At 38.8% G+C, this 24,874-nt stretch overlaps 1 protein-coding gene across 5 annotated transcripts in view; it reads left to right on the top strand.

Moving 5' to 3' along the window:
• The window catches only part of RALGPS2 (Ral GEF with PH domain and SH3 binding motif 2), a 167,043-nt gene that overhangs the window by 7,296 nt on the left and 134,873 nt on the right, over positions 1–24,874 (top strand). The window contains exon 2 of one of the 5 annotated variants that reach the window (XM_088845300.1): positions 1,323–1,435. The exons of the other annotated variants lie outside the window; for them this stretch is intronic. The gene's annotated coding sequence lies outside the window, so the exon portion shown is untranslated. The remainder of the gene's footprint in view (positions 1–1,322; positions 1,436–24,874) is intronic. 5 annotated transcript variants of the gene reach the window in all.

The raw sequence follows: 24,874 nt of genomic DNA, 5'->3' as shown, positions 1-24,874 counted from the left end.
ATAATTTTTCCCAAATGCACATTTGATTTAGAAATCATTTGTTTATTCATTTTTTAAAAGCCATGGAGCATTTTCTGTGTTCCAGGAATAGTTCTTGGTGCTGGGGATACAGCTGTAAATAAAAATACAAAAACATTTGCCTTTATTACATTTATATTTTAACTAACATATAATTAAATACAAACATCGACATTAACAAAGAAAGGAACATTATGCAGAGATGAGAAAATATAGTGTTATTAAGCGTATTTTTTTTCAGCTTTCTTGAGGTATAATTGACAAAATTGTAAGACATTTGAAGTATACAAAATGATTTAATACATGTTCACACTGTGAAAATGCTCAGCATCATTAGCTGTAAGACAGTGGTCCCCAACCTTTTTGGCACCAGAGACTTAATTTCGTGGAAGACAGTTTCCATGGCTAGGAGTTGGGGTGGTGGTTCAGGCAGTAATGTGAACAGTGGAAAACAGCAGATGAAGCTTCATGCACTAGCCCACTGTGTGGCCCAGTTCCTAACAGGCCATGAACAGATTACCAGTCCATGACCTGGGGATTGGTACAAGGGAAGTGAAATCAAACCATGATGAGATACCCCTTCACACTACTAGAAGGGCTAGAATTTAACAAGTTTGGTGATGTAGCAAGTATAGGTATGGATGTTGAGAAATTGGATCCCTCAAACACTAACAGGAATATAAAATTATGTAGCTTCTTTGGAAGATAGTATGGCAGTTCTTAAGGAGATTAAATGTTGAGTTACCATTGTGACCCAGCAGTTCTTTCCTAGGTATATACCCAAGGAAGATGAAAGCATGTCTCCATAAAAAATTGTTCTCAAATGATTATGGCAACATTACTCACTGTAAGGAAAAAAATAGAAATAACACAAATGTCCATCACCCAACAAGTGAATAAACAAAATGTGACATATCCATACGATGGGATTATTATTTAGCCCTTAAAAGGTGTAAGGAACGATACATGTTATATCATCAGTAAATCTTGAAAATATGCTTGGTGAAAGAAGCAGTTACAAAAGGCCAGATATTATTTGATTACATTCGTATGAAACATGCAGAACGGGAATCTGTAGAGACAGAAAGCTGATTAGTGGTTGCTTGAGGTTGCAGGTAGGGGATGGGGAGGCCTAAAGAGTATAGGGTTTCTTTTTAATATTTTAAAAACGTTCTGCCTAAAGAGTATAGGGTTTCTTTTTAAGATTTTAAAAATGTTCTGCAGTTGACTGCACTGATAGTTCTACATGCCATTGAACTGTATACTTTTTCTTTTTGGCCTCTGTGTGGCTTGTCTTATTTTAGCTCCCTGATCAGGGATTGAACATGAGACCTCGTCAGTGAAAACTCAGGAGTCCTAACCACTGGACCACGAGGGAAATTCCTGAATTGTATACTTTAAATGGATGAATTGTATGGTATGTGACTTATGTTTCAAAGCTGTTTAAAAAAACAAGACATGGTAAAAATAATCAGTGATATGAGGCAATGGTACTATATTTGAGAAAAGCAAGTTACAGAGGAAAAGTATAACATATCCCATTTTAATAAAACAGTAAAAATCCAATGTGTATTACAGAGTATAAGTGATCTTGTAAGATTGAAAATGTTGCGCACCAGATGTAAACATTTGTTACCTAGTTGGTCTTAGGTAAAAAAGAGGGAGAGAAAGAAGGGAGAAAATAACTTGAAGGAAAAGGGCTTGATTTAGAAGAAACAGCATTTATAACATAATAAACATAAACTGTGAAAAGAAAATGGTAGTTGTCTATGTGGTAAGATACCAGGGTTTGTTTTTTTTCCTTATTATATTTTTCTGGATTGTTTGATTTATCAATATAAATATCTAAAACTAAATAAGAAACAATACAAATAAAACATTTATGAAATCTGAAAAAATGTAGCAGTTTTTTTTCCATAATAGCACCCAACTGGAAACAAGCCAGATGCCCATCAGCAGAAAAATGTAGCAATAATTTGTGCTATGCTCTATACTGGAATACTATTATCAGTGGAAAAGAAGGAACTACTGCTATACTTAGCAAATATGGGTGAATATCACAAACTATTGATAGAAATCAGACACAAAGGAGTATGTACTGTGTGATTCTCTTTTCTTGAAGCTCAGGAAAAGGTCAAACTCATATCTGTTGTTGGAAGTCAAAGTAGTGGTTAAGGGTTGGGGCTAGCAGAGCAAGACTTCTGGAGTGCTGGAAATGCTTTATATCTTTATCTGACTGGTGGTTACATGCACATCTACACAGTAAAAATTCATAAGTACATTTTAGTATTTATGTGTATCTCAATAAAAAAAATAAAACACATCAAGCCAGAAAAAAATGAAAAAAAATAACCTTTAAAAAATCTGGTGCTCATGTAAACTCGTTGTATACTTTCAAGGATACTTATATCATTTCCAAAGACAGTTTCTCTCTGCCTTCAGTTTTTTATTAATTAATTTTTAATTGAAGGATAATTGCTTTACATAATTGTGTTGGTTTCTGCCAAACATCAGCATGAATCAGCCATATCTGCCTTCATTTTTAATGGTTGCATCATATCACTTTCTGTGGGTATATCATAATTTATTTAAGCAATCTCTTGATGGGACACTTAGGTTGTTTCTAACTTTTATATATTGTAAAGAGTGATAGAGTTAGCATCTTTTCCTATACATCTTCCTGTACTTTTCTGGTCGTTTCCTTTTGATGAACTCCTAAAAGGAGGATGGTCTGCTTATTTGGAGGTTAAGTACATTTGCATTCTTGCCTGTGCCATATAATTGTTTCTCTATACTCTTACTGACTTTGTGACTAACTTTACAAACATAGATTTTGATCTATTATGTAATAAATTCTTATTTTAATTTGAATTTTTAAATATTTTTGGTGAAATTTATATTTTCATGTTTTTGGACATTGAGGCTAATAATTTCCTTTTTGTATATTATATACTTATTGCTTATATTCTTATCTCTTGAAAGTCTTTTAAGCATATAAGTCAGATAAACAAAAAAATACATAAAGATTACTACACTTAACACCTCAGATAGAAAAAGACAAATACCAAATGATATCACTTACATGTGAAATCTAAAATATGACACAAATGAACTTATCTATGAAACAGAAACAGACTCACAGAGAGAACAAACTGGTGGTTGCCAAGGGGAGGGTTAGGGGAGGGGATGGATTGGGACTTTGGGATTAGCAGATGAAAGCTGTTATATAGAATGGATAAACAACAAGTTCCTGTTGTATAGCACAGGGGACTATTTTTAATATCCTGTGATAAACCATAATGGAAAAAAAATACAGTTAACTTGAGAAATGAAACATTACCAGTGCAGTTGAAGCATCCTATTGCTTAATATTATTAACATGTTAGAGCTCTTCATGTGTGAAGAATATTGGTTTTGTTGCTTGTTGTAGACCTTTTCCCTATCTTATTTTTTGTCACATAACTTAGAATATTTCCGTGGTGGCTCAGACGGTAAAGAATCTACCTGCAATGCAGGAGACCTTGGTTCAGTCACTGGGTTGGAAAGATCCCTTGGAGAAGGAAATGGCAACCACTCCAGTGTTCTTGCCTATAGAATCCCATGGACAGAGGAGCCTGGTGGGCTATAGTCCGTGATATTCAAAGAGTTGGACATGACTGAGTAACTTTCTCTTTTTAGAGTCTTTTATTAGATCTATGTTGGCTTCAGTTGGGAGATATACTTTTTAATGTACAATTAAGGATAGAAATATACTGTCAGTTAAACCATGACACTCTTAGTTTAAGAGGCATCTTGATTTCAGAGATGTTAAAAGATGAGAAAATATTCATCCTAGAATTGATGAAATATATATATATGTTTGGCTATATGTGTGTGTCGTATGTTTTCTTTAGTCAGATTTATCAGTCTTTTCTACTGTTTCTGTTTTTGTTTTGTCAGTCCTAGACTTTCCTATGCCAATATTTAAAAAAAAATTCACCTATTTTTACTTCCAGTATTTTTATGCCTTAAACATTTTTCATCTTTAATTCATCTGTTTATTTTAATGTAAGATCTAGTTTTTGTCCTTTTACCCAAATAGTTAGCCAGTTGTCATAAAGTTAAAGGCCACTGGCAGTTTTTTGAATAAGTAATGAATGATATAGTCAGATGTGCTTATTTGAAAAATATTAGTATGGCTCTGGATCTTGGTTGGGTTCAGTCTAAAAATTCCCAGTTGCATTTTCTATTAAATGTATGTCTTAATTCATTTGCAATAAGAGGAATATGAACGTTACAACTGTGATTTCATATTGCCTTAAATAATGCATCTGAATATTCTTGGAATCAGTCAAATAATTAAAACAATTTTTTGCCACATGGGCCATGGTTTTAATCCTGTGCTTAAAGTTTGTGTGAATCTGGGGAAGTTACATAATTTTTCTTAATATTAATTCAGCCTCCCAGTTTGTAAAGTGGGCATAGAAGTGTCTTCTCATAGGATCACTGTAAGGATTAAATGAGAAGGTATAATAGCAAAGTACGAGGCTGAATTAGTTCTTAACTCTTCCTCCTTTCTGGACCTTGAAGATCAAGTGTACTAATCAGAGCCTAGCTTCTCTTGTATCTGGGATTACTCTAGATCTCTAGGGTTACTAGAGTAAAGAGTTCGTTAGACCTCTTCAAATTCTGATTTAGGTGTCTCAGGGTTTGACTGGAACTTTTTTAGCCTCCTGGAATTAGCTTACATGACAGATGTGTGTGTTTTCTGTTGTTGCTTTTAAGCTGCTCTTCTGTGAATGTGCTGAAATCTTCATAACTTTTAGGGTTTTGTAGGTAGGGGATTTGTATGTATTTTAGGTTTGACTGATACAGCTTTCATTCTGTAAATTGTCATTAGGATAACCTCTGCTGCTTTTCTTTTACAGTTTAGATTTGTGGATATATTTTTTTATAGGTTTGTGTGGTTCACATCCCATCTCTTAGGGCTGAGGGTACAGGGGTAAGTCTGTTAAAAGGGAAATGTTTTGAAGATACCCTTGGGTAAGAAACTCCGCTTTTGACTTGCTTCTTTTTGTCAACAAGTGTTTTTGAATGGTTTCTGTGAGCCCAGTACTTGTGAATGTTATCCTGGAGGAGTAAGTTCTAGATCTTGCACCGGTTGTTTACATCTTCTTGGTGAAGAGAAGAAAGAGAGATGAAATCTTCGTTATGAAACCACAGTAAATAACAGGAGATTGTATGTAGTTATGTGTCAGATTGAAGAGCAGTGTGCAGGAGAAGAGGGAGGAGTTATGTGCTCAGTGAGGGCAGAAGTGGTCCTTAGGAAATGTGTTTCATTAATATGGTAAGAACATAGGCTTTGGGGAGCAGCATTACTGAAGTTACAGCAACAGGAATCAGTTTTGGCATGCTTTGGCCTGAAGGGTTTTTGGAGGTTTTGGAAATAATTTGATAAAATGAGACCAAATTATTCAGTCCTTAGCAGTAAAGCAGGTTAAAATTTAAGGGATAACATATACTGTTACTGACTTTTGGCTTCTCACCCTGTTTCCTCTCTTTTTAAGATTGTAAGTTGATCAATTGTAAATGAAGATTGGCGGGGAAATACAAACTGTTTAGAACCAGTGTTCTTTTTTTCTTCCCCCAAAGGGAGGGTGTTTCTAGTTAGTTATGTATTAGGTAATCCTCCCAACAAGAAGGTTTAAAACAACATTGATAGGAAAGTAGCATTGATAAGTTATATGTTTGCTTTTTCCTTTCTGTCCCTATTACTTGATCTTAGCTAATTATGTAGCAGAAGGTTTTCATTTCAAAGTCTTTCCTCTGCCATTGAAAAAGCCAAGGGGTGTAGGGTCAAACTCACCTGCAAAAGGATATTTTGAGCTCTAATTCTGAAGGTTTGAACTTGGGGGAACCAGCAGTCCTGTTGAGGCCTCTGTGCTGCCGTGTGGACAGCTGTGAATTGGCTGAAGAAAGCTGATCACCGAAGAATTGATGCTTTTGAACTGTGGTGTTGGAGAAGACTCTTGAGAGTCCCTTGGACTGCAAGGAGATCCAACCAGTCCATTCTAAGGGAGATCGATCCTGGGTGTTCATTGGAAGGACTAATGCTAAAGCTGAAACTGCAATACTTTGGCCACCTCATGCGACGAGTTGACTCACTGGAAAAGACTCTGATGATGGGAAAGGTTGGGGGCAGGAGGAGAAGGGGACGACCGAGAATGAGATGGCTGGATGGCATCACCGACTCTGTGGACATGAGTTTGAGTGAACTCCGGGAGTTGGTGATGGACAGGGAGGCCTGGCGTGCTGTGATTCATGGGGTCGTGGAGAGTCGGACACGACTGAGCGACTGAACTGAACTGAACTGAACTGAATAGTGTCAGCACTCTAGACCCCTCTCCTGCTTCAGTTCAGTGTGGTGCAGTCGACATAGCTACGAAGGGAGAGGGCTATCGATGTTTATTACTTCTGTCTGAGCAGAATTGAAAATGAGAGACGGCAGCAGTGGGCTTTCCTTGTCTCAGTCGTAACACTGTTGCTGTCGTGTGGCCACCCTCGACTTAAGAATAGCTGAGCCTGTGTCCCATGTCTTACTTGTAAATTACATGATCTCCTTAATAACAACCAAAAGTTGTATTTATGACTGCTTAATTACTATAACTAAATAGATTAAAAATACTGACAAGACTTTTGAGCCCCAGATTAAGGGTGACTTAGCTGACTCAGTGTCCCAGACATGTGTTTTATAATTCTGTGTGCCTGCAGTTCCACAGTACATTGCAGTGGAATAGAGCTCAATAGCAATGTTTTTAACCACATAAAAGCTATATTCCACCTGACTGATCCAGGAGTGGGCATTTGACCTAAAGGCTGCTAATCTGTAACCCAGCTAACAACCTAGCATTGTCTGGTGGGGAAAATTACAGCCATGTATAGGGAACATGGCGGAAAAGGCAATGGCAACCCACTCCAGTACTCTTGCCTGGAAAATCCCATGGGCAGAGAATCCTGGTAGGCTGCAGTCCGTGGGGTCGCTAAGAGTCGGACATGACTGAAGTGACTTAGCAGCAGCAGCAGCATAGGGAACATGGAGTTAATTTGCCATTGAGCCATTAGAGCCTAAGCTGGGAAGATCCGTTAGTGTTGAGTCCTGTAAAACTAAAGTTTAAGAGACTGGAAAGTTAAGTATGAAGCTGTGAGTTACAGAAATGGTAAAGGAGCTGAGGAAGCCAGTTGGTAACGAGAAGAGAATGGGGCATCTGTGATGAGAGAAGCACAAAATTGTAAGCAGGAAACCATGTGGTGAGCAAGAGATGGGCACAGAGCCTGAGACGAGATTCTGCTGTCTGGCTCTGTAGATACTCCTCTCCTGTTACTCCAGTACTTCTGGGGCTCCTGCCTTTCTGGGGACCCCATCCCGTTTTTTTTTTCCCAGGAAAGCATGCAGGCTTTGGTGTCAGACTTTTGGCAGTAGAATTCTGGCTGTGTCTTTCACTAGTTGTGTGACCTTGGGAAGGTTGTTTTAACTCCTCTGTCTCATTCCTTATCTGTAAAAAGTGAGCATCATAAATAATATTGATACCTTTCATTATGGGGTTGATGTCAGGATGAAATGAGATGACACAAAAGCTTTTATAACAATAATAAGATCATAACCAGTGTTCAGTGAGTAGTGTCATACATAAAATGCTCTTTAGGGTAATTTGAATGAATTTCTTGCGACTGAAAGAGCCTAAGGAAATAATTTGCTTGTATATTCACTTAGAGAAGTGCAGCCTATTGTGTGGGTTGAGTAATCAGGGTTATTTTAGGTAGCGTACAGGGCACTAAAAAATAGTCTTATTCACCTTGTGAGTAATGGGACTTGCTGTATTTACTGGCATACCTTCTTTTATTGTATTTTGCTTCATTATACTTCACAGATACTTTGTTTTTTACAATTTGAAGGTTTGTGGCAACCCTCCATTGAGCAAGTCTGCTGGTGCCTTTTTTCCAACAGCATTTGCTTACTTCTTGTCTATTTCAAGCTTTTTCATTATTATATTTGTTATGGTGATCTGTGATCAGTGAACTTTAATGTTACATTGTAATTGTTTGGGACACCCTGAACCTTCCACATATACCATAGTGAGCTTAATGTGTGCATTGTGGCTACTCCACCAACTGGCCATTAATGTCCCCACCCCCACTGATCTCTGGCCATCTGTTGAGGCCTCCCTATTCCAAAAAAATGGGGTATTGAAATTAGGCCAAGTAATAACCCTACAATGGCCTCTTAAGTGTTCAAGGGAAAGGAAGAGTGGCACATCTTTCACTTTAAATCAAAAGCTAGAAATGATTAAGTTTAGCGTGGAAGGCATGTTGAAAGCCAAGATAAGAAAGCGGAACCAGCCTTACTGTTCATAATGGAGAAAGTTTTAGTTAGCTGAAGAGAAGATCAAACCAGTTACAATATTCTATTAGGGGAAGGCCAACTCTCTTCAGTTGTATGAACACTGGGAGGGTTGAAGAAGCTGCAGAAGAAAAGTTTGAAGCCATCAGAAGTTGTTTCACGAGGTTTAAGGAAAGAAGCCATCTCTGTAACGTAAAAGTGCAAGGTGAAGCAGCAAGTACTGATGAAGAAGCTGCAGCAACCTAGCCAAGAGATTTAGCTAAGATAATTAATGAAGGTGGCCACACTAAGCAACAGGTTGTCAGTGTAGACAGAACAGCCTTCTGTTGGAAAAAGATGCCATCTAGGACTTTGATAGGTAGAGAGGAGAAGCCAAAGTTTGGCTTCAGAGGACGGGTTGACTCTCTTGTTAGGGGCTAATGTATCTGGTAACTTTGAATTGAAGCCAGTGCTCGTTTATCTTTCCCCAAATCCTGTGGCCCTTAAGAATTATGCTAAATCTTCTTTACCTGTGCTCTACAAATGGCATAGTAAAATCTTGATGGTAGCACATTTGTTTACATGTTGTTTGTTGTTGTTTTTTTTTTCCAAGACAACTTTTATTGAAGCATAGTTGATTTACAGTGTTGTGTTTCAGGTGTACAGCAACGTGAATCAGTTATTCTTTTTCAGATTCTTTTCCATTATAGGTTATTGCAAGATAACAAGTATACTTCCCTGTGCCATACAACAGGTCCTTGTTGTTTATCTAATTTATATATAGTAGTATGTACCTGTTAATCCCATACTCCTAATTTATCCCTCCACTTCCTGTTCCCCTTTGGTTTGTTTGTTTTCTATGTCTGTGAGTCTGTTCTGTTTTATAAATAATTTCATTTTTATCACTTTTTTAGACTATACATATAAATAATGTGATATTTGTCTTTGACCTACTTCACTTAGTATAGTAATCTCTAGGTCCACCGATGTTGCTGCTGCTGCTGCTAAGTCACTTCAGTCGTGTCCGAGACTCTGTGTGACCCCATTGACGGAAGCCGACCAGGCTCCCCCATCCCTGGGATTCTCCAGGCAAGAACACTGGAGTGGGTTGCCATCTCCTTCTCCAATGTGTGAAAGTGAAAAGTGAAAGTGAAGTCGCTCAGTCGTGTCCGACCCTTAGCGACCCCACGGACTGCAGCCTAGCAGGCTCCTCCATCCATGGGATTTTCCAGGCAAGAGTACTGGAGTGGCTTGCCATTGCCTTCTCCGCATGTTGCTGCAAATGGCATTATTTCCTTCTTTTTATATGGCTAAGTAATATACTACTATATAAATCTCACATCATCTTTATCCATTCATCTGTTAATAGACATTAGGTTGCTTCCATGTCTTTGCTATTACAAATAGTGCTGCTGTGACCATTGAGGTGGGTGCATCTTTTCAAATTAGTTTCTGTCTTTTCCGGATATATGCCCAGGAGCGGGTTGCTGGATCATATGGTAACTATTTTTTAAGCAATCTCCATACGGTTCTCCGTAGTGGCTATACCAATTTACATTACCACCACAGTGTTTACGACATGTTTTACTGAATATTTTAAGTCTACTGTTGAGACCTACTGCTCAGAAAAAAGATTCCTTTCAAAATATTACTGCTCATTGACAATGCACTTGGTTACCCAAGAAATGGAGGTGTTCAAGATTAATGTTGTTTTCATGCCTGCTAATATATCTATTCTGCAGCCCATGGATCAAAGAGTAATTTTGACTTTCAAGTCATTATTATTTAAGAAATATATTTTGTAAGGCTATCAGTGAAAGCATTAGTCATTCAGTCTTGTCCACCTCTTTGCGACCCCATGGATAGTAGCCCACCAGGCTTCCCAGTCCGTGGGATTCTCCAGGCAAGAATACTGGAGTGGGTTCCCATTCCCTTCTCCAGGGGGATCTTTCTGACCCAGGGATCAAACCCAGGTCTCCTGCATTGCAGACATAGTCTTAGCTATTTGAGCCACCAGGGAAGCCCGTAGCTGCCACAGATGTAAGGCTGTGGCTGCCACAGATAGTGATTACTTTGATGAATCCAGGCAAAGTCAATTGAAAACCTTCTGGAAAGGATACTTGCTGCCAGTAAGAACATTCATGATTCCTTGGAAGAGGTCAAAATATCAACATAAATAGGAGTTTGGAAGAAGTTGATTCCGGATGACTTTGAAGGGTTTAAGATTTAAGTAGAGGAAGTAACTAATGACGGTGGAAATAGAACTAGAAGTGGAGCCTGAAGGTGTGACTGAATTGCTCCAATCTTATGATTGCTGCTGCTGCTGCTAAGTCACTTCAGTCGTGTGCGACCCCAGAGACAGAAGCTCACCAGGCTCCACTGTCCCTGGGATTCTCCAGGCAAGAACACTGGAGTGGGTTGCCATTGCCTTCTCCAGTGCATGAAAGTGAAAAGTGAAAGTGAAGTTGCTCAGTCATGTCTGACTCTTCGCGACCCCATGGACTGTAGCCTACCAGGTTCCTCCATCCAGGCAAGCGTACGGAGTGGGTTGCCATTTCCTTCTCCAATCTCATGATTAAACTCTGATGAATGAAGAGTTGCTTTTTTGGGTGAGCAAGAAAGTGTTTCCTTGATAAAGAATCTTCTGGTGAAGAAGCAGTGATGATTGTTGAAATTTTAACAAAGAGTTTAGAATATTACAGAAACTTAATGATAAAGCAGTGGCAGTGTTTGAGAGGATTGACTCCAATTTTTGAAAGAAGTTCTGTAGGTAAAATGCTACCAGTCAGCATTGCATGCTACAAGAAAATCATTCATGAAAGGAAGGGTCAGTCACTGTGTCAGGCTTCATCTTTGTCTCATTTTAAGAAATTGCCATAGCCACTCCAACCTTCAGTAGCCACCAACATGATCAGTCAGCAGCCATTGACATTGAAGCAAGACCTTCCACCAGCAAAATGATTGACTTGCTAAAGGCTCAGATGGTGGTTAGCAATTTTTAGAAATAAAGGATGTTTAAATTAAGGTATGTACTTTTTTTAGACATAAAAATTACAATTACACTTAATTGACCATAGTATAAACATAACTTGTATGCACTGGAAAACCACAAAATTGGTATGACTTGCTTTATAGCAATATTCAGTTTATTGCGGTGTTCTGGAACTAAACCCAGATTATCTCAGGGATAGCCTTTATTTTTTAACCATTTACTAGTTGCTTGGAGCTGTTCTAAGTATTTTACCTGTATTAACTCATTGGATCATCACAATAAACTGGTAAAGAAGGTATGGTTGTTACCTTCTTTTTAAAGAGATAGAAACTTAGCAACAGGAAGGCTAATTGTCTTGCTTTATGTTATACAGTATGTAAGTGACAGAAGTAGGAATTGAACCCGGGTGGTATGGTTATAGTTTTAGATTTTTTCTGTAAAGCATCTATGTCTTTTTCGGTTTTTATTTACTCTTTTAAATGAAGCCAAGGAGAAGGTTTCGGTTTGTTGCTACAATTTCTTTTATATTATTCTAGTGCTTCTCTCCAGTTTTAATAAAGTTAGCATCTAGTTATAGAGTATTAGGTGGGCAAGATAATGATACTAGGTAGTATACTATTGTAAGAGTCTTACACTGTATGTGAAGTGGTACTGTCACTTGAAGTTAGACCATGGTAAGTTGAAAGTTATATACTGTAAATCCTGAAGCAATTCTATTTTTAAAAAGGTTGAAGGTAATAAGTCATCAAAAGAGATAAAATGAAGTCAGAGTTATACTCATTTAATTCAAAAGAAGGCATTAAGAAAAGGAGAAAAAGAGCCTTGGACAAATGGAAACAAATTGTAAGATACTAGACCTAAATTTGACCAAATTGGGAATCATATTAAATATCAGTGGTCTAAACAGATTCTTAGATTGGGTTAAAAAGCAGGACTCAACTATATCCTTGCCTATAGGAAATATGCTTTACATATAAAGATGCAAACAGTAACGGATGACAAAAGATGCACTATCCTCACAGCAGTCATAAGGAAAGATGGAGTGACTATGTATGTTAATGTTAGACAAAGCAGGCTTCTTCAGAGCAAAGGATATTTCCAAGAGTAAAGGATGTCATTAAAAAATGACAGTTAATCAGGAGGACATAATGGATCTAAATATTTGTGCCTCTAAGAACAGAACTTCAAAAATGGATAGAACTCCAAGGAAAAACAGTCTAATCTGCAATTTTAGCTGGATGTTTCAATACCCTTTCTTGAGAATTGAAAAAGTTGACCTGATTAATATTTACAGAATATTTCACTTAATAACAGCAGAGTATTCTCAGGTCTCTTTAAATGTCCATAAAACATTTTCCATTGTGGACCATATTTTGGGTCATAAAATAAGTCTCTATGATTTAAAAGGATTGAGATCTTATGTTCTCTGATCACAATGGAATTAAATTAGAAACAGAAAACTTTGGAAAGTTTACTAATTCTTGGAAACTAAATAATGCAATTCAAAGAGATTAAAAGTTTTGTACTGAATGAAAATGAAGACAGAACATATCAGAATTTGTGGGATTCCATTAAAGCAGTACCTAGGGGGAATTTGTATCACTGAATGCCTGTATTAGAAAAATATCTCAAATTAATGACCTCTACTTCTACCTGGAGAAGGAAATGGCAACCCACTCCAGTGTTCTTGCCTGGAGAATCCCAGGGACGGGGGAGCCTGGTGGGCTTCCGTCTATGGGGTCACACAGAGTCGGACATGACTGAAGTGACTTAGCAGCACTTCTACCTTAAGAATTTAAAAAGCAAATTAAACCAAAGTAATTAGAGGAAGTGGTATAGACAGTGTGGAAATTAATGTATAGAAAACAGACAAATAGTAGATAAAATCACTAAAACCCAAAACTGCTTCTTTGGGAATATCAGTAAAATGGATAAAGTTTTAACCAGACTTTCAGAGTTATCATCATCACAGATTCTACAGATAATGAAAGGAGAACAGGGAACTATTATAGACAGCTTTATGTCTGTAAATTTTATATCAGAAAAAAGATTGTTCAAAGATCTATACTCAGTAGTAGACAACCTGAATGGCTGTGTATTTATTAGAAAAATTGAATTTGTCGTTTAAATATTCCCCCTGCAAAAAACCATTCAGGCCCAGATGGTGAATTCTACTAACCATTTAAGAAATAAATTATATCAGTTCTATACAAACACTTAAAAAAATTACAGAGGAGGAAGTGCTTCCTAATTTTCTTTGTGAGGCCAGCATAACCCTTATACTTAAACAAGATATAGACTTTATGAGAAAAGAAGTCTGCACAAAAATATTCCACATGCAAAAGTTTTAAACAAATTATAGGAAATTGAATGCAGCATTTTATTTTAAAAAATATATAATGACCAAGTGGAGTGATAATTCAGGAATGCAAGGATAGTTTAACATTTAAAAAGCAGTAAATGTAATTCACTCTATGAACCAACTAAAAAAGAAAAACCATGTAACTATCTCTATAAATGCAAAAATAAAAACATTTAAGTCTTAGGTCCATTCCAGATAATACCTGAGCACAATAAGATCAGAAAGGAATTTCTTCAACCCAATGAAGAGCATATCCCCGCCAAAACTACAGATAATGTATTTTTAATGATGGAAAACCAAATGATTTCTCCCTGAGACCAGAAGCAAGGTTGTCTGCTCTAACCACTTCTGTTCCACACTGTACTGTAAATTCTAGACACCGCAGTCAAGCAGGCAAAAAAGATAAAAGGCACCTAGAATGGAAAGGAAAAAGGAGAAGTATCTCTTTTTTCTTTTTCAAACACAACTGTTTTAGAAAATCTGATGGAACCTATGAAACTACTGGAACTGCTAAGTTTTGTAAAGTTATGGGATACGGGATCAATGTAGAAGTATCAATTGCACTTCTTTTACTAGCAACAAACAGAAATTGAAATTTAATACAACCGATACCATTGACAATAGCAACATGTATGCAGTGCTGAAAACTGCACAGCATTGCTGAGCAAAATTAGAGAACATTTAGATAAGTGAGGAGACATTCTTTGTGCATGGGGTCAGAGACTCATTGTTGCTAAGGTGAAAGTTCTTCCCAGTTGAGCTTTTGATTCACTGCAAGCCCAATCAGAATCTTGGCAGAATTTTTCTGTAGAAATTGACAAGGTGATTCTGAAATTCATGTAGAAATGGCCGGGACCCAGAATATCTAAAACAACTTTGAAAAAGAAGAACAAGATTGGAGAGCTAATACTACCTGATATCACAATTCATTGCAAAACTAAAGTAATCAAAACGATGTAGTATTGGTATAAAGATTGGGAAATAGATCAATGGAATAGAAGAGTCCAGAAAAAAGTCCAATAAATATATGGACAACTGAATTTTAATGAAGTACAAAGGCAATTCATTGAAGAAAAGATAGTCTGTTAAAAAAAAATGATGCTGGCTCAATTGGATATATATCTACATATAAGCAAATGAACTTCATCTGTACCTTGCACTGTATACAAAAATTAAATCAAAATGAATCATAGACCTCAATGTAAAACCTGAAGTTATAAAACATGGAGACAAAACAGGGCAAAATCTTTGTGACCTTGATTTAGGTAAATATTTCTTAGGTACAACACAAAAAGCACAGCCCATAAAACAACACATTGATGAATTGAACTCCGTCAAATTAAAGTGTGTGCCTTTTGAAAAATCTTAAGAGATTCTTAGTAAGCACCTGTGGAATTGAGCTGGTTCTTCGGTCCTCCTGGTATCCTGACCAGGAACTGGGGATCATTGGCTCCTGTCTCTCTTCAGATCACAGCTGTTTCAGTGGCCCTCTGTGGCCCTTATTTTTCTGATCTGTAACATGTATGGTTTGGACCACATGATTTCCAAGGTTCCTTCCAGCTTGGACACCTAACATGTCTGTGAAACAATTGACTTGCAAAGCAATATCTACCATTAAATGTGTTTTTAAAAATTAAAAAAAAAATTAATTCATTTGGTTCAGTGGTTCTTGAATGAGGCAGTTTTTTTCCCCAGGGGACATTTGGTAGTATCTGGAGATGCTTGATTGCTACAGTTAATGGTATCTAGTGGATAGAGACCACAGATACTACCAAACAGCCTGTGATGCACAGCCCAGTTCTCCTCCACAGAATTATCTAGTCCCAAATATCAGTAGTGCCAAGGTTAAGAAATCCTAGTATAGGGTATCTAAAATCTATTTAGCTGCTTATTATTTGAAACCTGTGTTATTACACATTCCTATGTTGAACATTGGAGAAGGCAATGGCAACCCACTCTAGTACTCTTGCCTGGAAACTCCCATGGACAGAGGAGCCTGGTGGGCTGCAGTCCATGGGGTCGCTCAGGGTCGGACACGACTGAGTGACTTCACTTTTCCTTTCACTTTCATGCATTGGAGAAGGAAATGGCAACCCACTCCAGTATTCTTGCCTGGAGAATCTCAGGGACGGGGGAGCCTGGTGGGCTGCCATCTATGGGGTCGCACAGAGTCAGACACGACTGAAGTGACTTAGCAGCACGTTGAACATTTTCTTGGTAAAACAAGTTGCTTAATAAAATCCTTTGGAGAACATTGTGTCTTGGTTTTTGGGGAATGTGTGTAGATAATGTGTTTATGAGACTCTTATTTTTGAAGTAATTTTTATATAACTGTGGGGAGTTGATCAATTTGGATATGTTGAAGTTTGTGTTCTCATACCATTTAGGAAAAAAAATATATATATATATTTTTTGGAATTTTCTGGTGGTCCAGCAGTTAAGAATCCACCTTGCACTGCAGGGGACGTGGGTTTGATCCCTGGTCGGGGAGTTAAGATCCCACCCACATGCCGCAGAGAAACTAAGCTCACTTGCCACAACTCCTGAGCCCGTGCACCACACCTGGAGAATCCATGTGCCACAACAGAGATCCTGCATGACACAACTAAGAGCTGACCCAGCCAAATAAATAAAAATAAAAACATGTTTTTAAAAAATCACCACCACCGTACATATAATTTCCCAGCCTAGTCTAGTAGAGGCCACCAGTAGAGCTTAATTTTAATAGGTGGACTAAAATTTAGTTTTTGAAATAATCTGAAATTTACGTTTAAGATTCGCTAATTACAAACGCCTACTTAGCCACCTTTTTGCCAATATTCCACAGATAGGCCAAGTCCCAGGTTCTCAGGTTGGAGAATTTCATCAGTTTACATGGTGATGCTTAGATCTTAGTATTTTTTGTTTTCTTGTTACTTTCAAAAAAAAAAAAAAGAACCTGGGGGAGAGAGAAAATAGGTTTTAGTGGAAGAAGGAAGGAAACGAACAGGGATTTGAATGGGGTTGACAACACTGGCCCTTAATATGTTGACTTATGAGGAGTGGTATTTTTTCAGATAGAGGGATACTAGGAATTTTGTATATTCAGTTTGATAAGTAGTTTGCTTCTAATACAAATATATCTACAGCTGCACCCAGAAGATTGATGTTACACAGTTGAATTTGGTCCACGCACAGCCGCCTTCTACATGTTAATCCCACCTGTTGTACTGAAAAGAGTACTTTCTGAGATAGAATCTATCCCTGTTTTTGTTCTAGGCCAGGAGTTGGCTGACTTTCCATCAAGGCCCCAGATAGCAAATACTTTAGGCTTTTTTTTTTTGTAGGCCATACAGTCTGTGTTGCATCTATTCAGATCTGCCTTTGTAGCATAAAAGGAACCATAAACAGTACAGAATTACTTTGCCAACAAAGGTCCGTCTAGTCAAGGCTATGGTTTTTCCCGTGGTCATGTATGGATGTGAGAGTTAGACTGTGAAGAAAGCTGATCGCCGAAGAATTGATGCTTTTGAACTGTGGTGTTGGAGAAGACTCTTGAGAGTCCCTTGTACTGCAAGGAGATCCAACCAGTCCATTCTAAAGGAGATCAATCCTGGGTGTTCATTGGAAGGACTGATGCTAAAGCTGAAACTGCAATACTTGGCCACCTCATGCGACGAGTTGACTCACTGGAAAAGACTCTGATGCTGGGAAAGGTGGGGGGGCGGGAGGAGAAGGGGACAGCAGAGAATGAGATGGCTGGATGGCATCACCGACTCTGTGGACATGAGTTTGAGTGAACTCTGGGAGTTGGTGATGGACAGGGAGGCCTGGCGTGCTGTGGTTCATGGGGTCGCGGAGAGTCGGACACGACTGAGCGACTGAACTGAACTGAACTGAACTGTCACAATAAAACGTAATTTACAAAAATAAACCTGGGTCCAGCTTGTAGATCATAGTTTGCCAACCCCTGTTGTAAGCCATCAGCATTTTCTCTTTGGAACATTTGGCATTTTTGGTTAGTTTCCCAGTGGTGGCTGGTTGCAGATGGAAGAAAGAGGTAGGTACCTTGTCACTTGCAGCTGCTCTGCTGTATTGAATGTCTTTTCTTGATGATGGTGTGGGGTAAGTGGATGACAGGAGCTTTAACTGAGAAAGAGTTAGAGTTAACTCTTTAACTCTTTAGTTAGAGTTAAAAAAAGGCTTGGTTCCCTTCTCCATCACAACCCATGTGCAGGTGGTCAACAAATTCTAGCAAGTTTACCTTTGGAAAGTCTCTAGAATTAGGTTGTGTGTGTGTATTTAATAGAAGTACTTATAACCTCTTGGCTGGAGCAGGGTAATACCTTCTTATCACTCTCTGCTTTTAAGGTTCTTTTCTCTAATCCATCAACCTCCACAGATGGTGCCAGCTACCTTTCTAAAATGAAAGTGTTATGGCACACATCTCTGCCTGTAAAATTATACAGTGATTCCCAGTCATTCAGAATAGTGGTTCTTAACCACTTTTTTATTTCTGAGTTCCTTTGAAAATCATTTGATAGCTGCAGATCCAGGAAAATGATGGGGTGTGTGTGTGTGTGTGTGTGTGTGTTTATCACACAATTCTCATACTTTGGGGAACAGGGCATTTCATGGCCCTAGGGTTTAATTCATGATCTCTCAGTTAAGAAATCTTGATTTAGAGAATAAAGTGCATATTTCTTCCCAGGCTGCTGTTAATGTTTTGTGATCTGCTGCCAGTCTGTCTTCACAGGTTATTGTTCATTTCCATAGGCACACATACACACACGCATACACACTTTTTCTGCAGTGCATTAACCAGCATTGTCCTGACATGCCAATTTCTTCCATTCTTCTGTCTTTGCAAGTATTATTTCCTCTCGTCAGGAATGTCCTTACCATTTCCCTCCATCTGCCCAATATTTGCTCATTAAGGCTCATCTCAAATATCAGGTTCTCTGTGAAAGCCATCCTCACCTTTCCTCCTTGACAGACATAAGTAAATATGGAGGAACTGGAGTGACTGAGACTTGCAGAGAATCCTTCCCTTTGGAAGGGAGAGGTGGATAAGGATGGAAGGAGGAAAATTCTAGGAGAGAGTTCCTTACTCGTAAGAGATCTTCCTCCTCTTAACCTCCGTGAGCCTCAGTTTCCTAAGTTGAATATAATAATATTTATCTCAGGGGGCTGTTAAATGAAGAATGTCCCAATCCCTGCAGCACCTCAGTCTTTATGCAGGCAGTTCCCTTCCTCTGGTCATTGGGTGGCCCCAGGAACTTATGCAGGAGCAAACATCTTCAGAGATCCAGTACTCTCGGTTCTTAATAAAATGTCCGAACGGAAAACTAGGCTGTAAATATAGTAATGCAAGATTTCTTGAAATCCTTCTGCCAAAATTGTGGTAAGGTATGTGTTGTAAGCTACAAGTTGCTATGCTAATATTTATGTTGCTATAGGCATTGCTGCTTTTAAAAGGCCAGTGGGGTCTTTGCTATTAAAGTATGTGATGCTTTTTTTGGCTAGTCAGTTGCTGCTAGAATAGAGCTCCATCTTTCGCAAATTAACACTTATGGTTTTCACTGTTCAGTGAATGACTGGGAGGGTGTATGACCGGATAATTTGTAATTTTGCTGGGCACATATTTGGTCCTAGTCTGCCACTGGTAGGCACATTTGTTATTCTCTGTTTTTTTGTGTAGTAAATTTGGGTGCGAGGACTGTTTATGCTGCAGGAGGCAACTAGTTCTGGTGATCAAAGAGAAGTAGAAGGCAGTACATCTATAAAGAGGAATTTTGGGTAAATTGTAAGATTCTGTGGTGGCTTAATGAATTCATGATGTAAAAGAGTATGCTTTGCAACTTGCAAATAACTAGGGATTATTTCAGGGTGTTTTAGAATCATTGAAAGTCTGTTGGAATAAAAAAATTAGTTATACTTTAATGTGCTATACGCTATAGTAATATTCCCAAATTTGGGGATATTTCAGGATGTCTTGGGATAGATCGCTCCTAAACATTGAGGATCTGTTGTACTTGGAATAATTACACAGGTACCCATTTATTGAGGTTTATGAATTCAACAGGAAGGTCTTTCTATCACTGTGTATGTGTATATCTTCTGAATGAGACTTGTAAGATCCTGTAATTTAATAGTCCCATTTATAAGGACTATCTTTTTATTGCCTCCAGATAAAGTCCAAGCTTTTCTTTTTACTGTGGCAAATGTTGCCCTTTATACCAGCTTCTCCAGACTCACTTTCTGATGCTTCCCATCACTCTTTTTTACATTTTACCCTCTAATTATATTGTACGCCACTGAAGCTGAAACTCCAATACTTTGGCCACCTCATGCAACGAGTTGACTCACGAAAAGACTCTGATGCTGGGAGGGATTGGGGGCGGGAGGAGACGGGGATGACAGAGGATGGGATGGCTGGATGGCATCGCCGACTCGATGGACATGAGTTTGAGGGAACTCCACGAGTTGGTGATGGACAGGGAGGCCTGGTGTGCTGTGATTCATGGGGTCGCAAAGAGTCGGACACGACTGAGCGACTGAACTGAACCGATTGACGGTTCCCTGAATGCCAGTGACAAAGGATTTCACTGTCCCTAGCCTTTGTACATGGTGTTTTCCTTTGTCATCGTGTTTACCTAATGAACTTCTATTAGAAGTGAAAAGAGAGAAACCTGATATTTTACCCTCTACCACTCCCACATTTCCGCAGTACTTAAACATCCAATTAAGGGTTAGTAGGAAGAGGGTAATTTGGCATTATAGAAAACACGAAGGATTAACAAATAGAAGGCTTGTGTTTAAGAGCTACCTTTCCCTGGTGGCTCAGAGGTTAAAGCGTCTGCCTCCAATGCAGGAGACCCGGGTTCGATCCCTGGGTTGGGAAGATCCCCTGGAGAAGGAAATGGTAACCCACTCCAGTATTCTTGCCTGGAGAATCCCATGGACGGAGAAGCCTGGTAGTCTACAGTCCACGGGGTCGCAGAGAGTCAGACACGACTGAGCGACGGAACAGAACAGAACAGATGCCTTTAATGATGTGAGCTTGGCCAGATCACATGACCTGCCTCCCATTAGACTGTTGTTGAGCTGTAAAATCCGGAGATTGGAAGAAAGCAAAGGGTTAGCAAACTCACCCACTCCTTCTTTCCTTTACTTCCATTTTTCTTCCCTCCCCTTTTTATTCTTGCACATTTGAAGGATACAGTGCTTTCACATTGCTTTATAATAAATTACTACAGCAGTGATTCTCCTAGGGAGTTGGAAGGATAAGGGCATTCTCTGGGTTGAGAGGGGCAAATATTTAAAATAAAGGAAGACCTAGAGCTTTGAAATGTACTCCAAGTGGAGATCTCCAAAGTACCCTCCACCTCTTAAATAATGTTCATCTGTATTATTCTTAGTAGTAGCATGAGGCAGAAATATTTGAGGGTTTATGTAGCTTAGTTCCCATAACGCTGTTCACCAGATCATTTCTGGCTCTGAGGTTGAAAGTGACAGTAAATAAATGGCCACTAACGCCATCTATTGGTGGAAAGATTTATACCTTTTATTAGAAACGTACCTTATTCTTTGAAATTTTGCAAGTTGAAGATTTTGGGGACTTCCCCACTGACTCAGTGGTAAAGAATCTGCCTGCAGTACAGAGACACAGGAAATGCAGGTTCAATTCCTGGGTTGGGAACATCCCTTGGAGGAGGAAATGGCAACCCACTCCAGTATTCATGCCCAGAAATGGACCGAGGAACCTGTTGGACTGCTGCCCATGGGGTCACAAAGAGTTGGACATGACTGATCATACACACACTATGATATGAAGATTTTAAGGCCATGAAGGTTTTGTATAACTCAGAAGAACTTGTAGGGATTCCCTGCACTTTTTACTTTCAAAACAAAACAGAAAGTTACGAGAGTAGTAAAGAGAACTCCTGTTTACCCTCTGTACAAATTCACCAATTTTCAACGTTTTGCCCTATTTACTTTGTAATTGACTTATTTCTCCATCACACACACATATATGCTGTTTTTATGAAATATTTGAGATTAGTTTTCAATCTCATACCCTTTTACATACTTCAATTGTATTTCTTAACAGCAAATTAATTTTTTTATATAACCACAATATAGTTATCAAATTCAGGAAACTGATACAGTACTTTGATTTGCAATCTATTCTGGTTTCTGAATTGCCCCAATAACATCTTTATAGCACTTGCTGTAGTCCAGTACAGCGGGTGTAGTTATCATGTGTCTTTGAGTTTTCTTTTGTTTGTGATAGCTCCTCAGGGTTTCTTAGTGTCTCATAACAGGGGCATTTTTAAAAGACTGCATCTATAGACCATTTCCTCAGTTTAGGTTTGTCTATTTCCCTGAGATTAGGTTCAGGTTATGGATGAATTTAACTCAAATGACCATTATATCTATTACTGTGGGCAAGAATACCTTGGAAGAAATGAAGTAGCCATCATTGTCAACAAAAGAGTCCGAAATGCAGTACTTGGATGCAGTCTTAAAAACGACAGGATGATCTCTGTTTGTTTCCAAGGTAAACCATTCATTATCACGGTAATCCCAAGTCTATGCCCTGACCAGTAACGCTGAAGAAGCTAAAGTTGAACGGCTCTATGAAGACCTACAAGATCTTTTAGAACTAATACCAAAAAAAGATGTCCTTTTCATTATAGGGGACTGGAATGCAAAAGTAGGAAGTCAAGAAATACCTGGAGTAACAGGCAGATTTGGCCTTGGAGTACAGAATGAAGCAGGGCAAAGGCTGATAGAGCTTTGCCAAGAGAACACACTGGTCATAGCAAACACCCTCTTCCAACAACACAAGAGAAGACTCTACACATGGACATCACCAGATGGTCAACACCAAAATCAGATTGATTATATTCTTTGCAGCCAGAGTTGGAGAAGTTCTATACAGTTAGCAAAAACAAGACTGGGAGCTGACTGTGGCTCAGATCATGAACAACGTATTGCCAAATTCAGACTTAAATTGAAGAAAGTAGGGAAAACCACTAGACCATTCAGGTATGACCTAAATCAAATCCCTTACAATTAAACAGTGGAAGTGAGAAGTAGATTCATGGGATTAGATCTAATAGACAGAGTGCCTGATGAACTATGGGTGGAGGTTCGTGACACTGTACAGGAGACAGGGATCAAGACCATCCCCCAAAAAAAGAAATGCAGAAAAGCAAAATGGCTGTCTGAAGAGGCCTTACAAATAGCTGTGAAAAGAAGAGAAGCGAAAAAAGGAGAAAAGGAAAGATATACCCATTTGAATGCAGAGTTCCAAAGGGTAGCAAGGAGAGAAAAAGCCTTCCTCAGTGATCAATGCAAAGAAATAGAGGAAAATAATAGAATGGGAGAGACTAGAGATCTCTTCAAGAAAATTAGAGATACCAAGGGAACATTTCATGCAAAGATGGGCTCGAAAAAGGATAGAAATGGTATGGACCTAACAGAAGCAGAAGATATTAAGAATAGGTAGCAAAAATACACAGAAGAACTGTACAAAAAAGATCTTCATGACCCAGATTATCATGATGGTGTGATCACTCACCTAGAGCCAGACATCCTGGAATGTGAAGTCAAGTAGGAAGCATCGCCACAACCAAAGCTAGTGGAGGTAATGGAATTCCAGTTGAGATCTTTGAAATCCTAAAAGATGATGCTGTGAAAGTGCTGCATTCAATATGCCAGCAAATTTGGAAAACTCAGCAGTGGCCACAGGATTGGACAAGGTCAGATTTCATTTCAATCCCAAAGAAAGGCAATGCCAAAGAATGCTCAAACTACCTCTCAGTTGCACTCATCTCACACGCTAGTAAAGTCATGCTCAAAATTCTCCAAGCCAGGCTTCAGCAATACGTGAACCGTGAACTTCCAGATGTTCAAGCTGGTTTTAGAAAAGGCAGAGGAACCAGAGATCAAATTGCCAACATCTGCTGGATCATCGAAAAAGCAAGAGAATTCCAGAAAAACATCTATTTCTGTTTTATTGACTATTCCAAAGCCTTTGACTCTGTGGATCACAATAAACTGTGGAAAATTCTGAGAGATAGGAATACCAGACCACCTGACCTGCCTCTTGAGAAATCTGTATGCAGATCAGGAAGCAACAGTAGTTAGAACTGGACATGGAACAACAGACTGGTTCCAAATCAGAAAAGGAGTACGTCAAGGCTGCATATTGTCACCGTGCTTATTTAACTTATATGCAGAGTACATCATGCAAAATGCCGGACTGTTAGAAGCACAGGCTGGAATCAAGATTGCGGGGAGAAATATCAATAATCTCTCTTATGCAGATGACACCACCCTTATGGCAGAAAGCAAAGAACTAAAGAGCCTCTTGATGAAAGTGAAAGAGGAGAGTGAAAAAGTTGGCTTAAAGCTCAACATTCAGAAAACTAAGATCATGGCATCTGGTCCAATCACTTCATAGCAAATAGATGGGGAAACAATGGGAGACTTTATTTTTGGGGGGCTCCAAAATCACTGTGGATGCTGATTGCAGCCATGAAATTAAAAGACGCTTACGCCTTGGAAGAAAAGTTATGACCAACCTAGACGGCATATTAAAAAGCAGAGACATTACTTTGCCAACAAAGGTCCATCTAGTCAGAGCTATGGTTTTCCCAGTAGTCATATATGGATGTGTGAGTTGGACTATAAAGAAAGCTGAGTGCCAAAGAATTGGTACTTTTGAACTGTGGTATTGGAGAAGACTCCTGAGAGTCCCTTGGCCTGCAGGAAGATCCAACCAGTCCATCCTAAAGGAAATTAGTCCTGAATATTCATTGGAAGGACTGATGTTGAAGCTGAAACTCCAATACTTTGGCCACCTGATATGAAGAACTGACTTACTGGAAAAGACCCTGATGCTGGAAAAGATTGAAGACGGGAGGAGAAAGGGATGACAGAGGATGAGATGGTTGGATGGCAACACTGACTTAATGGACATGCATTTGAGTAAACTCCAGGAGTTGATGATGGACAGGGAGGCTTGACGTGCTGCAGTCCATGGGGTTGCAAAGAGTTGGACATGACTGATCGACTGAGCTGAACTGAACTATGCAGCTCAAGTACTCATAAGTGGTGTGTCCCAGAGTATCCCATAAGAGACACACAATGTCTG

Source organism: Moschus berezovskii, chromosome 17 (assembly GCF_049115385.1).
Source record: "Moschus berezovskii isolate FMDL1 chromosome 17, NW_MosBer_1.0, whole genome shotgun sequence".
Lineage (NCBI taxonomy): Eukaryota > Metazoa > Chordata > Mammalia > Artiodactyla > Moschidae > Moschus > Moschus berezovskii.
The sequence above is the reverse complement of the archived record's forward strand: the minus strand, read 5'-3'. Positions and strand labels throughout refer to the sequence as shown.